This window comes from Coturnix japonica, chromosome 2 (assembly GCF_054131305.1).
Source record: "Coturnix japonica strain WE chromosome 2, WE-NBRP24, whole genome shotgun sequence".
NCBI classification, from domain to species: domain Eukaryota; kingdom Metazoa; phylum Chordata; class Aves; order Galliformes; family Phasianidae; genus Coturnix; species Coturnix japonica.
In genome coordinates, this window is record NC_140664.1 from 116,399,831 (window position 1) to 116,416,311 (window position 16,481).

Genomic DNA, 16,481 nt, shown 5'->3' on the forward strand with positions numbered 1-16,481 from the left:
GTGAAAATTCATGAAGGAAACTTTATTAACAATGCAAGTTTCAATTACAGCTCCCACTTACCATGAGCTTTAGTAAAACCCCCTGCTGACTTCAGTAGGGGTCTTGATCAAGTAAGTACACAATTGGCCCAGTGTCAGTAAATTCACAGTAGTCTAGAGAGAAATCTGACTTTGTGTTTCTCTCAGCAATCAAGGTGAAAACACTAATAATTCAGGCTGGCAAATTATTCCTAAGAGCCTTACTTCCAATGAGACTGTGCAGCTCCTGACAGCTGATGGTGTTCTGGGAGTGTCCTTGTGGTACTGGAAGGTGTTCAGGAGCGGAATAGCACTTCACACCAAATGCAGCAGCTATATCCAATGATCTGAGTCGAGTCATCTAGGAGTGGTGCCCTGTCCTCTTCCTATTCATTTGTGGTGCAACATGGAGCAGTATTTTGTAAGTGTGTACAAAACAAGCAAACAGACAAACAACAAAATACAGTAGTGGCTGAAAATTAGCTAGATAGATATTTTACAAACAACTTGGAAGATGTTATTTGAACAAGCTAAGAGCTAGAAGTAGGTGAATGCCTAGACAGAGACAAGCTGTTTATTGTATGCATTTCTTATGTCTGGAACACTAGAGTGCAATTGATGTATCCTCCTGAAATAACTGTAACGTAAGAAGCATGATTGTCCCCATTTCTGAGCAAGAAATTGAAGCACTAGGAGATTAAGTGAATTGCCCAAAGTGATACAGGTACCAAGAAATAAATCCTAGTCTTCTGACACCAACTCAGTGCTTTAGTAATCCTCTCAGTTACAGTTGCTGTAAGAAAAAAGCCTGATCCCTTGTAAATATTACCTAGGCTTTCCTATGTGTAATCCTAGCTAGAATGTGCAATGTCTGCTTCAATGGCTGCAGAACTGAAATGAGCTAACCATATATAGGCATCTTTATAATACTGTAACACTGCCTATGACCATACTGCAACAATTTTACTATCATTGTTCTGCATAATTACAGTAATGTCACTTCAGAATCTGCAGAAATGGAGAGTTATATGTTTTTCTTAGATGAAAATATTAATTTTTAAAATAAGATCTTGAAATTTCTCATGTATATAAGATTATAATTGTACGTATGCCAAATCTAGTAGTGTACTTTTTTTTTTTTTTTTAATTTTAAGTGATATCCACTTATTAACCTTAAAATATCTACCTTAAGCTATGATCAGAGCCTGCACATTCATCTGAAGTTCTAGCTTGGCAGATATAAGAAAGAAAAGCCAAAATATATTTCTATTTTACGTAACAAAAATATGCTTATTAGCTTTACCTCTTTCAAAAGACAGATTACATGCAGCTAAAATGTGCTAAAGTAAAACTCTGATATTCAGATTTGAGATATATACATGACTAAGCAGAATGTAGCTGAAATTCATTTGGGTTCTGGCAGGAAAGACCACAAAATTACTAATAAAAGTGAAATCAACAGAAGTAGAATTTATAAGTCATACTCAAAAAAGAAATGCCTACCAGACAAGATTTGGCCATTACAAGCATATATATTCACATATTTTAAAAGATGTGACAAAAGGGTAAAATGTCAAAAATGTGAAAAGACTTTTAAGCCTCCTGGAGTCTGATGTTTATAAATAGTATTCAATGGTAGCATTTGTTATTTGATCTCTAAGCTTTGCTAAATGGTTCAAATTTAACCAGCCAGAATAAATCTCTAGTGTTTCTGAAAGGTTAACTGTACAGTGTGCTGTGACAAGATATTTCACCATATATTAATGATCTCTTGCTGTTTGCTTTTTCTTTTATCTAATATTTTCATTTTAATACCCCATATCTTCTACTGTTTCTTTCTTGTTCCTTTATCCTTTTTCTTATTTACCATGGAACTCTTCCACAGTCTGATGCAAGGTTACAGCTTACATTGCTTTCTGGCACAGGAATGAGGAACCTCATGTCAAAGTGTCTCTTCTAGTCCTTCCTCAATCATTTATTAACTCAAGTAAGATACTGGAAGGTAACAGATCACAAGAGCAATTCTCACGATCAATATGGGTTGAAAGGGTCTGGATGTTTTTTTGTTTTGTTTTGTTTTAGTCATTCTGTGCTGCTCTTTCAGTCATTAGACTGAATCTCAAGATTCATTCTGTCCCAAAGCTCCAAAGCTCAGCACCAAAAATGCAGAGCTGAAATACTTATGTACATTTTCCTTTTTTTTTTTTTTTTTTAAACCAATGTTTCATCATCACATCTTGCCATCAAAATCAGGCAATGGAGCAAAGCTACCTGATACTAGCTTCTCCATGCTCTTCTTCCCACCACCTCAATACACGCAGAATATCACCTTACAAATTCAACTGACTTGTCTGCTCTAAAATGTTCTATCACTGTATACGCAACTGTTCATGTAGAATGAAGACAGATCATATTTAAGAAAAAAGTGATAGTAAAGTGAAGGTAAAACAAAGCAAAATTAAAGCTAAAATATTAGAAATAGCTCAATTTCTGTGTTTAAGATGTTACAGAAGAAGGAAGAGAAATGCACACCCATCTTGGAGGATCTAGGCTTGCAGAAGAACCTCCACAGAGGAAGAATCTTCAACAAGAGATCCTTCCTTAGTGGCAGTCAGCCCTTAACTGACGTCCAAGAAAGATGGAGCCAGGCTCCACCCTTTCTGGTTGCAGAGGTGAACTGCCTTCTTATCTGCACTGTAAGTCATTCTCTGACTCTTTGTTTCCTCCAGCGAATTGTTTGCACTTTGCTGCAAATATTTAATCAGCTATCTGATGTGAAAATGCTCCATAAGAGAGTCTGGAAATAAGAGATTTTAGAAAAGGCACTGCATTTTGATAGCTGCTGAACATGTTTACTTGTCAGGAAACACTTTGAGTAACTTGATCAAAATATAACTATATGTCATAGAAGAAAAACTATGTTAACAGAGAGCTTTCCATTCTATCACACTGTTTTGATCAGTATAAAGTCTAGAAAAGTACATCTAGGAAGTAAGGGAGAACATTTTAATTATAATTATTTACTGATGACAGTGATGGATTTTTCAAAATGCCTGTTTATTTTTTAATCAAGATGCATTCTATGTTCAAGGAGGTATTATTCAGGGAAATCTCATGGCCATGTCTGTCAGGAGGTATGTTTAGGTCATTACAGTAATGTCTTCTTGCTTTGTAGGTTTAGAATTTATGAAGACAACAAAATGCAAACAGGCTAGTCAGCATAAAATGATGACGTAGTATCTGTTTCCAAATTTGTGTGAGTGACCTACTGAATACATTGCAGTTTTACACTATTTGATCTAAAGAAGTCACAGAAAAAAACGTTCAGAGGATGGACAAAGTTTTTTCAAGTTGGAGGAGCTGGAGGATACATATGCTATGCTGAAGTATGATGTGAGATTATGGACTGAAAAGGATCCTGCAGGCTGAAATTAGTTTTTTTTCTTTCAAGCCTATTTTCTATGTTGGCAGTCAGAGCTGTGACAACATTGAAAGTACTTTTCTATGAAGTTTTCAGATAATTTTCTTGTATAGAATTGTCTTATAGACTGGCGTTTCAGACAGATTTCATAGCAGTGAGGAAGAGATGAGAGTGCGAAATTCTTACTATAGGCATCCACAGTTTAGCCTAATGTTGACATCAGACTGGCTGTCTGGATTCCATTATAGCCCAGGAGAGCTAATCAATAAAGGTAATGAAGTTTAGAGAACAATTCATCTGACCAAATTTAGGACAAGATGAACTGCTCTCTAGATGTCATTGACTGTATTGGCGAGTCCTCCATTGACTATAATGGGACTTAGACAATTAATTCAAACATGAACAGATGTGTTACATGTAACCAAAGCAAGATGAATCCTAACCGCAGTTTTTCCATTATTGTGGATAATGAGAACACCTACAGCTACATCAGACTATGGACATGATATGCCTGCAAAAGATCTTTCTGTTAAAATCTCTGTTTTGTTTCACATTAAATTGGACTGAAGACTATCCTCAGTTTTCATCAGGACAAAGAAACTGAGCATAATCAGACACTGCTAATAAAACTTTTGCTTGAGAGGTGTGGCAAAAAGTACTGCTCTATTTTAGCAATGCTAAGTGGAAAAGACATTTAAGTTTGAGCAGTTTATTGACTTTAATGCATGTATGAATATGCAAGCATACACACTTTGGCAATCAACCTGTACTGTATGATAAAAAACAAATTCACTGCCACAAGAAAAGGCTGGACTTGAAATAAAATTTCACAGTCTTACCTTAAAACATAAAAAGAAAGTTAGATTTCTCATACTACCCTTAGATCTTAAAACTTGTTTGGTTACACATTATGCAATTACTTAAATATGAAGTTGAGTCACAGTGGGTGAATATAAAATTCAAATAAATAAATTTAGAAACAGAAACAGAAATAGAAATAAATAAAATGGATGCTTCAGAATGAACTATGTAATTCAGCAAGAGTGGCATTGGTCTATTCTCACTCATGACAGGTGACAGGATGATTATTGCAATTAAATTATTTTGGTTTTGCTACAGACAGTATTCTCTAAGTACTTGTTTCTAAGGTATTCTTTTGATCTCCAGACAAACATTATTTCTGGTAAAAGTAACAGGAAAATTTTTCCCCAGATTCATGGGACAGCCTTCAGCTCCTGTGTGAGACAGCAGCAAGGGGATTATTATCAGTTTTACACCTGAATGTGAGAAACGTGCATATGTAGACTAATAACTATTTAATTTTGCTAACTTGATTCTCGTCATTTTGAAAATGAGGTTATCAGCAAGCACTATTGCTTAAGATTAGTGTGCAAACAAGAAGCAAAAGGATAGAGAAACTCCATGTGAGCATGTAAAACTATAAAGAGGTTAGGAAAAAAATAATTAAAAATAAGCTTCAAAGCATGATGCGGAATCACAGATAGAGCAAGTGGTCTACATGGACCACAAGTGAAACTGCTGGAAATAGAAAACAAACTGAAAAGAATGGCAGAAAACATAGGTCTAACATTGGGGTGGAAAGTAAATATTCTCAAGAGGTCTGCCAAAATGCTCTATATGACCTAGAACTACAATCTTATCATTAGAAGCATGCGCTTTTTCACCTGAGAATTATAATCTGAAGTTATCAAATCCTTCTTGTAGGAAGTACATGATCCTGTTTGACAAAAAAAAAAAAAAGGAAGATTTATTGAAAATATGGCCCCCCCAGTTGTTTTACTCCAGATTCGGGCTTTAAGTGCATTGAAAGATCTGATTAGCACAAAGCATACATTTCTACTTTTTTACTCAAGAGAATAACTGGAGGTTGTTGGTGTTAGATAGTAATTTCTCACACAGAACTACGTTGCTAGAAGAGGAACTTCAAAGATTTACCATATTTTAGTCCTAAGCAGAGGCAACCTGCAACTTGGCCTGGAAAACACCACAAATTAAGCTTAACTGCTAGCATCATGTATTACACCACAGCTCTTCCTCAGTAGTAGAGACCCTCCATGGGATGCAAAACTAATCACAGTAGCATTACTGAAGTCTTCTAAAGACGCTAAGTTTTAGGCTTAGGACCTATCTGATCATAATCTTCTACTTATTAAATGATAATCTTCTACTTATGAAATGCATATTAGTGTCTCAAGTATTGTGGCTGCCAAAGAAAATACTGTGCTATTACCAGCATAGGTATTTATATAATATGCATATTACCTTAACATTTTGGTATTTTTAAAAGAGACTTGCAGAAGTGCTTCCTTTTCTACTAATTTATTTCCATGGATTAATGTGTTTAACCTCATTGTGCTGATCTTCAGCATCAATCCTCAGGCTTTTGGAATATAAAATAGTGACCAGAAGTGATAGTAAGCAAACATCAGGGAAATGTTTTTAAAGCAGGATATTTGTGAGCATGTTTTTGACCTGTCCCAGTGACCTGGCAGAGCAGAGAAGAAAACTTAAAGAAAGGAAATATTTGTTTTAAAAGATCTCCTATTTCCAGGATGCAGTAACAGACATTGTAGTGTGGCTGTTTGTTGTTTGTTTTTTCGAGCAAATTATTAACCATATTCAAACTCAAGTTGTAGAGTCTATTCTTGGCCCATGCCTACCCTTTCTAGTGATGCTAAGCAGTAAGTTCATTTTTTGTGTCTCACAGATCCCACCTATCAAAAATTACTTTTCAGCATGCTCACACAATCTTGCAACAGTTTAGTTTGTGGATATACACTTAGTTTGATAAAGTTTCTTTAACATTTGCTAATTTAACAAGCAGTACAGTTCATTTCTAAATGTTAACTTCAAATAGTTTTAAACACCAAAATAATTCCATTTGCAGAGTTTCAGAATAGAACAGTAGTATTAAATCATAGTAATCCTGCTTTGAAGTAAACCTTCATTATCCAGCAGTAACAATCACCATAGTGGGGAAGACAGTAGCAGTAAATCTTCTGATGCTCATACAATTCAGCCTTTATCTCTGAGTTTAAGCAAAGAGATCAATCCTTGATTTTCTGAAGCTGAACTAAAACAGAAGACAAACTAGCTTGTTTCAATTCCCAGCTTCCAAAGATTTTTCTTGGTTTCCTTTACAGTACTCATAAACCCAGATTACCAGTTCTTAAGACCCTTCGATTCCATAATCCTCCCTTTGCTGTATGCTCAGTAACCTCTGAATGCAAATCAAGGATACTCTGCTGATATTTCTGCCTGTCTGTTTAACACTCTTCTCACATTAAAGTCTTTTTTGCATTTAACAGATAATTCTCCCTAGTTAACTTATAACTACCTTAAACTTCTATTTTCTTGCTTTGTTATTTAGGTATAAATAATTTCATAACATTTTTTATACTTGGAGAAAAACATAGATCAAGTCAAGAGGAATCCAAAAGGAGTATGAATTTGATTCATTCTAGTTCACCTAATAGACCAGAGAGGATCTTCAGGTATATCTCTCATTTCTGACTGAAAATGACTGCAATCTAGCAGTAAATTTGAAGACTACTTCTGTATTTTACTTCAAAGATTTTACATCTGTTCTGTTTTTGTATCATCTTCTCTGAACAACTATAAATCCTCAGTAAGATCAACTAATACTGAGAAAGACGTGTAGAGATATTTGACAATTCAGAAAAATGTTAATGGAATTTGTCTACACAGCAGACCAAACTTTCTCTGTAAGAAAATTCTGCATTCAATTAACCCTGCATCCCACCTTCTTTCCCCGCACCCCTCCCCAGCTTCATTTTATATCAACTCATAAGTGGCATCCCAGGGCAAAAAGAAAAACTGATAAACCTCAGCAACCTGAAGACCTATAGACCACTTGGGAATATCTCTCAGAAGACCTCAGAAGAAAGAGCAATACCTACAGCAAAGGTTGTCACAGTGAGTAGTTACAAAGCCCTGCTTGCCAGAGGTGACCTGTTCCAGACTGAGGTTCCTTCTACAAATTCTTGAAGCTTTGTTCAGATGTTATTACAGACAGGACTCATTAAGTTCTCTGCAACATGTTTTGAGCTTATCCTAATAGTTTTCTAATATCCCTGCAGAATGGATCTCCAGAAACTGCTAGTGACAAATCACATGTACTATTAGAATATAATAGAGAAAATACAGCTAAAGACAGACATTGTGCTTTTTCTTCCATTTTTTTCTTTGTGAAGAAGGGTCATCTGAGTCCTTCTCACTCCCAGTGTGAAGAACAAATTTCACAGATATTCCTCTCTGGAAGGAGAAAAATGACATTTTCTTGAAATATAGGGGTTGGACAGGCCAAAATTATACTTAGGCTGCAATAAATTCAACCTTTTTGACCAAACAATACTTAAAAATCAGATTTTATTTTATTTTATTTTATTTAACCAAAAAATGTTATAACATCTAAACAAGTTTATTTAGGAAGTGATGACACATCATCTGGTGGGAAGTCTACTTTGTAGGTTTCCTGGCCTCCTCTCATGGAGAAAGCAAATGATGCTACACAGAACATCTTAGGCCTCCTGTCCCTGAATAACAACACTCAGGTGATGAACCAACATATAGTATAGGAATATAAGTCGATATAGTCCTTATAAGGCAGCAGAAGCAGTTTAGACTTAAAATATTTGGGTAGACATTCCAATTTTGGGATCGATTTTCTGAACTTTTCCAGTGGGAGAAAGAAAAATGTCCCCATGTTGCTGGTCTTTGTCAAAACGACTTCACCAAGCTTCTTTTTCTCTGTCTCTTCTACAGTGATTGACTACTTGTGTAGATTTCTTGGGGAGTAGAATAGTGTCACGGGTTACCTAGATTTACCTATGCCCATGACAGGGGGGAGTCACCCTGTAGGGCTCCCATCCAGCCCAGAAAGGAGGGGGAAAAGGGAAATGGGATAAAAACAGCAGCAATCTAAGGAGGAAAACTTATTTTATTAAATATGATATCGGAATACAAGATAACACAATATAATATAATATAATTGAGGCAAATAAATCGAACAAAACAGAGAGAGAGTCCCCGAAAACCGAGATGCCTAATGTGAACTCTAGGCAACATGGCTGGAACGCTTCCCACTCTCTGAGAAGTCAGAGAGAGAGAACTCCAGCCTGGGAGCGAGACTATATAGTGTCCTGGTCAAGTGACTTATCCCTGACCATGATGTTCTCTGGGATATGTAGTCTTCTTCTGTGAACTGCACATTCTATAAAATTATCCATGCTTTACATGATGTTATTATGTGGAATACTGATAGCAAAATTACAAAATTACAAAACCATAACAAATAGTCAGATCCTCTGAATCCAGGTGACTTCGGAACTGCTTAAAACACTCATATTTTCCACGATATTCAGAAGGTAAACAGTGGAACAGATAGAAAAAGGTGTGAGTATATACAGACATATTGTTCACATCCAGATGTTGAAGGTGGTCACCTAGATCTCATCTGCTTACAAAACAGGGCTGAAATATGTTAAAAGAATATGTATAATGGCATTTATACAGTGGCTGGTGAGCAGTGTATTATAATCTGACTCAGTCATTAAGGCACAATAATTACATAGGCTGGCATTCCCTGCAGGCAACAAGAAAGGAGCTGCCATCATAAAAAAATTTGCATACATGTAAGTAGTTTGGGGTGTTTTCTTTGTTTTTTTTATTTTGTTTTGGTTTTGGCTTTTTGTGTGTGTGTGTGTGTGTGTGTGTGTGTAGAAGTATTTTTTTGTTTGTGGCAGAAATAAAAGCATATGGAAACCAAAAAGTGTATTTTGCAAGATTAAAGCAAGGTATTCAAATTCAACTACTATCTGCTCATGATTTTAAAAATACCAAAAATTGGAAAAGAACTGTTGTCTTCCTATGTTGCTAAACATTTCTTTATACTTGACCTTCTTCTACCACTTATAAAGTAAAAAATAAATAAAATAAAATAAAATAAAATAAAATAAAATAAAATAAAATAAAATAAAATAAAATAAAATAAAATAAAATAAAATAAAATAAAAATAAAAAATATCTCCTTTTTAACCAAGTAAAAGAAAACAATTGCATTATTTTTAAGAGAATGGAGATACTCTGATATATTAAGAATTCCCCAGGTAAAGGCCATGACAATAGAAATAAGAGATGGTCTATTTCCCTGTGACATCTGCACACCACAGTGAAAATTCCATAACAGAACAGTAAGGTCCAAATAACAAGACAAATTATAATAATGATAATAAATAAATGACAATATTGAGACATTATCATAGTCATTTTCCCTTTTATTTTGCCATGAACATTCTATTTCTATTAAAACAAATGAAAAACAGCAACATTTTTATCTATTTTGAACGTGTTACTTAAAAAATGGATCCCACTTAGAAATTTTATTAAAATAAAGTTAAATATTTTCTCCTTTTAAAAGTGGAAATGATTCTGCGCTTTTAATTTCTTTCTGAAGTAACAAATGTCTCTGAACCAGAATGTTGCTTACTATTACTGGTCCTGGCCTTAGGGAATGTTACTTTATTACCTTTCCAAACCATACTTCAGAGGAATTAATTAATTGATGCTCTTAGCAGCCTCATCCTGACAAAAACATATGATACTCAAATGTTAAACATGGAAGCTAAGATGAAACTGTCAGGAGAAGGCTGAAAGTGGTTATTAATATGGGTTTTGATAAATATCTTCTCAGGCTCACACTGTGCCTCGTCTACTTTCATCTTGGAAAGTAGTTAATCTGATTGATGAAGATTCTGTTTCAGATTGTCTCCATGCTGAGTTTAATAACTGTGCCTTTTTTTTTTCCTCAAAAATAAAAAGTGCCTTATTGCAAGGCAAAAGTGCTTTACACTGGCGTGTTTTGCAATCATGTAAGAAGCCTAATTGTGAAACCCTTGGTTTTTGCTCCCTCCATGCTTGAATAGTGTCGCTTAATTATCACACCATTCTATACATGACAGCATCCTGTCCACTTCCCCCTCCCTGTGCACTTTGGGAAGCAGACTGATAGGAATGTTGTCATATGCTGCTAATGTTAAGCCCTCAGGCTTAAAAGATCAAGATCATCATGGCATCCTATCAGGTCTCCAGCACAAAGGGGCCATACAGCAAGACAGTTTTGTATCATTACTAATATTCCAGTGTTAAAAGAGAACAAGCAGATGTTTTTACTATTATTTAAATAATAAAAATAATTGTTAATTACATAGTCATCATTGGTTGCTAAGTTAAGTAAAAAGGTGTGTCTTTACAGAGTAACATCTGTAATCGCTTATCCTACTCTGTGAAGTTATTCATGTTATAAAGAGCAAAAATTTAAAATACCAAAACAAAAGATATTGATAAAAGAGAATCTCAAATATACAGCTTTGGCTGTAAACATCACTATAACATGTCTTCAGAAAATTCTTCTGTTAATTTGAAGCTTAGACATTTTTCTGCATGAATATCCTGAGATATAGTGACAGCGTATATCACCTGTGATTTCTCTAATTGTAATAATTAAGTTCCCCATGCAGTCTGTTCCCTACACTACATAAAGGTGACTTCCCCAGGCCACTGCTTTAACTACACCATGTTTTTCTTGAATCCCACCACTGACATCACCTTTTCCGTAGTAACTAAAGCAAATTATTTATTTTATGTCTTATGGACCACACCCAGCAAAACAGATTGCAGATTCAATCCCATCCTCCTGATCAGCCATCTTTGGGCTAATCATACAGTCCTGGTAATGCTTTCTCTACTCCTGATTCTAATCATTTGGGTATTTTGCACCCTCTTTTTGCTGAAAAGTCTGGAAAATCTTCACAATCCTTTGATTTCTGGAGTGTGGAGACCACTATCTGCTATGATATTCTTGTTTCACCTGAGGGAGGGTTAATTTTCTACGCAATAGCTTGAATGGTGCTATGTTTTGGATTTGCTATCAGATTTAAACTTCAACATATAGAATCATAGAACCGTTAAGATTAGAAAAGGCCACTGAGATCATCTAGTCCAATCACCAACCCCATCACAATCATATCCAATAAACCATGCCCCTCAGTGCCACATCTGCACATATCTTGAACACCTGCAGGAATGGTGATCCCACCACTTCCCTGGGCAGCCTTTTCCAGTACCTCTCCACTCTTTCTGAGAAGAAATTTTTTCCTAATATCCAACGTGAAACTCTCCCAGTGCAAATTAAGGTCTTTATCTCATGCTATCACTAGTAACCTGGGAAAAAGAGTCTGATCCCCACCTTACTACAACCTCCTTTCAGGTAGTTGTAGAAAGCAAAAAGATCTCCCTGAGCCTCCTCCAAACTAAACAATTGCAGTTCCTCCAGCTGTTCCCCATAAGACACATGCTCCAGACATTTCACATCTTTGATACATTTATCTGGACACATGCCAGGGCCTTCATTTCTAATTTGTAGTGTAGGGCTCAAAACTGAACAAGGCCCTTGAGAAGTGGCCTCACCACTGCTGAGTACAGATGGATGATCACCTCCCTAGAGCTGCTGACTATGCTGTTTCTAATACAAACCAGGATGCCAGTGGCCACCTGGGCACACTGATGGCTCATGTTCAGCCAGCTGTCAACAAACGTTTCCAGATTTTTTTCTTCCTCTCAGAATTTCAGCTACTCTGCCTCAAGCCTGTAGCACTGCATGGAAATATTGTGACCAAAATGCAGGACCTGACACTTTATATTTTTGAAACTCATTTTATTGGCCTCAGAGCATCAATCAAGCCTGTCCAGATCCCTCTGAAGGGCCTTCCTACTCTCAGGCAGATCAACTTCCTCTCAACTTCGTGTCATCTGCAAACTTACTGCCAACCTGTGTCATCCCATAGTCATTCTGAACTTTATTTATTGATTAATACCTATAAGCCTTGGGTAGCAATTGCTTTATTCTCGAGGAAAAAAGGTCCCAGAATGACTGTGCTAAAAATAGGCCATATTCAAAATTTGTATAGAAGTTCCCATTAAAGTGTCTTCCAAGCTGCTAAATCTACAGCTAAACCTGGAAAATACTGAAGTCTAGTGTGTGGGTTGAAGTTAAGATCTAGTGCAATACTGAGGAGCAGGTATTTCATTTTATCGACAGTCCAGTCAAGACTACAGTCCATTAGGAAATTGTCTGGGAAATGTCATCTTGTGTGAAAATACTGATTCATCAGAAAATAAATTTAGAATGGTTCAGATTAAATTGGTCTTCTATTCCAAAAACTAGGTAATAAAAGTCCTCTTCTGAGTTGTTGTGGTATTTTTCTGTTGTTTTTTAATTTGAAAGAGTTCTTTACTTCAGACTTAAGGTTGTTGGTATTTTTTTTAATTATTAGTACTCCTTACTAAAATGAAAACTTAAAATATTCCCAAATTAGTGTAAAAAAAGTTTCAGTCCAATTTAATCTTATTTATATACTAGTACTACATAAATATTTTTGAGAGGGATGTAATTTTTTCAAGTTTTAAAAGACAAAACTAGACAAAGAAACACAAGAATTACAGTGCATCAAAGTGGAGCCTGCAGTGACAACAAACTCAGATTTTTTTTTGCTGCAAAAATAAGGAGCCCATTGGAGCTAGACTGCTGCTTGTTCTAGCAGCTGGGATCTTAGCAGATGCATGAGTGAATAGAGAAGACATGAATAAATACACACTGGAGGGAAAACATCCAAATAAACAGTCTTGCTCTTGTAGTTGCTGAGAATAGGCAAGGTGAGATTAGACATCTACAAGGGTCAGGTGATAAATATATCATATATTCCCTTACTGATAGGGCTGCAGAAAATAATGTAACTCTCCAGGGCTCAAACACTGTCAAAGGAAGTAGCGCAGGTGCACAGACATTTGGTTATTCCTGTTACTCCACTGCCCTTGGTGACCACTTCCTAGACTCTGCCTGCAGCCAGCTCAGCAGCTCTGGGAAGAGGAATACAAGAGCCTGTCTTCTATGGGTGGTAACATGCTCACTACACTTTCCAAAATCATTCTTTTGACTAACAGAAAGGGATAGAATATTAATTTAATTTTTAGGTGACTTGATTAGGATTTGAAAGATACATGGACTGACCTTTCCTCTTTATCTTTGGGCAAATCACTGAATTTCCTCTTTTCATCAGTTCCATGTGTGTGAACTAAAATTATTTCTTCCCTTCCTTGCATCAGCCAATACATATCAGTAGTTATTTACTGAGAGTTATTTAATTGTTTTAGTTTTCAAGTGCTACATGCATTATGGCATGTGAGTGTGAAGGTATGCGTATAGACCTGGAGAAGAACTTATTGAAAGCAGCCCTTCTGAGAAGAAGAACAATAATGTGATTGATGAAAAGCTGGACATGAGTATGTGCTTGCTGCCTGGTCAACTGGGCTGTATCAAAAGAGGGGTGGCCAGCAGGAAGAAGGAGCTCTACTCTGCCTGTGTGAAGTCGCATCCAGAGTATTGCACTCAGGTCTGGGGCCCCCAGTAGAAGAAGGAGGTCAAGATGTTGGAGTACCTCCCCTGTGAAGGAGGGAGCTGAGCTTTTTTGGCTTAAAGAATTGAAGGCTTCTGAGAGGCCTCACTGCAGCCTTCCAGTAAGTTTTCAACAACAAAAAGTAGACTGTTTAAAAAAAGAAGAAGAAGAAGAAGAAGAAGAAAAGAAAAAAGCAGTTACCCTTTACTGAGAATTAATATACTGATAAATGCACCTCAATAAAACATGGTTAAATGGCACATTCAGACTATGTTACTCATAGCAGTTCTAAACATCACTGGTGCTCTGAGCACTGTATCATTTTAGGCATATATTCCTGGAGTGTGGAAGAGGAGTGCTGTTTCTCTCCAAGACAATGTGTGTTGATAATCTCTTCCCTTTCTCTTTGCTAGCTCTTGGTCTTCCCTTTTCTTATAGAAATGAATTATATGTCGCATAGGATTTTCTTAAGAGAAATTTATACACAGTGTATATATATATATAAAATAACAATTACTAGCATCTCTGAGTGGCTGTGAGTGTGCATATTAGTTGCTTTAAAAGCTGTGGAAGGAACAGTAGGTCTAAACATTTTCCTGCTGTTTGTATCAAACTCTGTGACTGTTAAAGTGATAAGTATGTCTGACAAGTTTCATTTCAAAGAAATCACTTTGTGACTAACAACAAGTTGATCTCATTACCTGCTTCTTGTATCAGTCTGGTGAAAGAGTAAATCTGAAGTTCAATTTCTCAGTCTTTCTTCTTAATCAGTTGGGAAAAATTGTCTTTAAACTAATGTAACTTATTTCAGAGGGGGTTGAGGAGTGGGGAGGAAAAATAACTGTTCTTATCTTTTGAAATCTAGGCTTTAGTTGAAAGCTATATTTTTTTTATTAAGATAGCTTTTATCAGCCTAAGAAATTAACTAGTACAGAAAGAACATTTATTAATACTGCAGTTAGTCTCTGAAAAGCACTTAGGTATGAGCAAAACGAAATTAAATACGAAAATTCAGTACTGCTATGAAACATTCCCAAAACTATTATATGGGAAAGAGCATAGAAAAGTGCCAGTATATATAGGTCATTTTGAAAGTAATACCTCCTATTTATTTCCTTAGAAATTACAACAGATACAAAAAGCACAATAACTCTATCTGATAGAACAAATTCTCATCTACAAAGCAAATTTCTTTTATTATTATTATTTTTTCTTTCAGAATAGCCATGATCAGTAACTGATTTGAGCTGACTGAAACATTCTTTATTTCATGATGTGACAGCTGCGCATGACTGGAAAATTGCGCATATTGGAAAAGCTTGTCTTTTACATTACTGTTGTCAATGTTGACACCATGGTGGTGTGCCACCCACCACCTCACTATGTTAACAGGAACTGTTTGGTCTCCATAAACATTCAGCAAACATCACTGAATGTCAGTGGGTGCCATTTTTTATACATGGAGAAATTTAATTTCACACCTTTGCTTCATACACTCTTCCATGTCAGTGCTCCTCTGCTGCCATCTGGCTCATGGCAACAAAATGTAATGAAATATTGGTGGGAAGGTTCAGTTTGTACTACTATACCAACAGTATCTACCTCTGGCATAGTGGGACAACATAACAAAACAGGAGACATTACTTTCATGGCAGATTTCATAAGCAGATTTACAGTAGTAGGAAGGCTATGGTTGCTACTTTCAATATATTAAACATCATAGAACTCAACTGTAAAAGCCAAAACTGACAGAAATCTAATTTGGTCATTCTTAATAGCAGAGAAAGTTATCAGAAGAGATAATTGGTATTTACTTATAAAGATTATATATATGTATGTATAATATACTATATATATTATGTATATGTGATAGGACTAACTGGTAGGTTTTCTGCATCTCAACCAGAAATAAAACCCTAGATATTATGGCTAGCTGTAGTAATTTACTGTGTTGGAAGCGCAGAGATGTAGTCTTGTGCTTAGATGATGTGTTTTTGCAGGACACTGCTGCAAAGGAGAGCCTTACCTCAAAAAAGTACTGTCAGAAAAGGACTTTGGAGAGGACAGACTGACTAGCAACCACAATTGCCATTAGGCAAAGCTCATAGATGAAGGAGCAATACAGCCAAATTATGTGAGAAAGTTTTATTTTCACAGTGAAATACACTGATTACTTAGGGTAGAAATGCTTCTGTATGAGCACATTTCATAACATTAGTTTACAGTTCCATTAATCAGCTCCTATGGCACAGATGCACACTGGAATGCAAGCCTCTAATCTTTGTCCGGGGTTAGTTCATTGTGTTTCAGAAATAGAGCAGCTGTACTTGGAAAAGGGTGGGAGTAAAGACTGTTTCAAATCAGATGATAGGACAGAGAAACGGATGAAAAGGAGTTTTCTGTGCTCACCTCCATGGGTCTGAACTCTTTATACAAAGTGATTGAAAGTGAAGGTGACAGATTAAAAAGACATTTGTGTGAGCTGGCAAGAAGAAAATAATGAAACTAGACAAAGGTCATGTGATATAATGCATTGATAGATAAGCAAT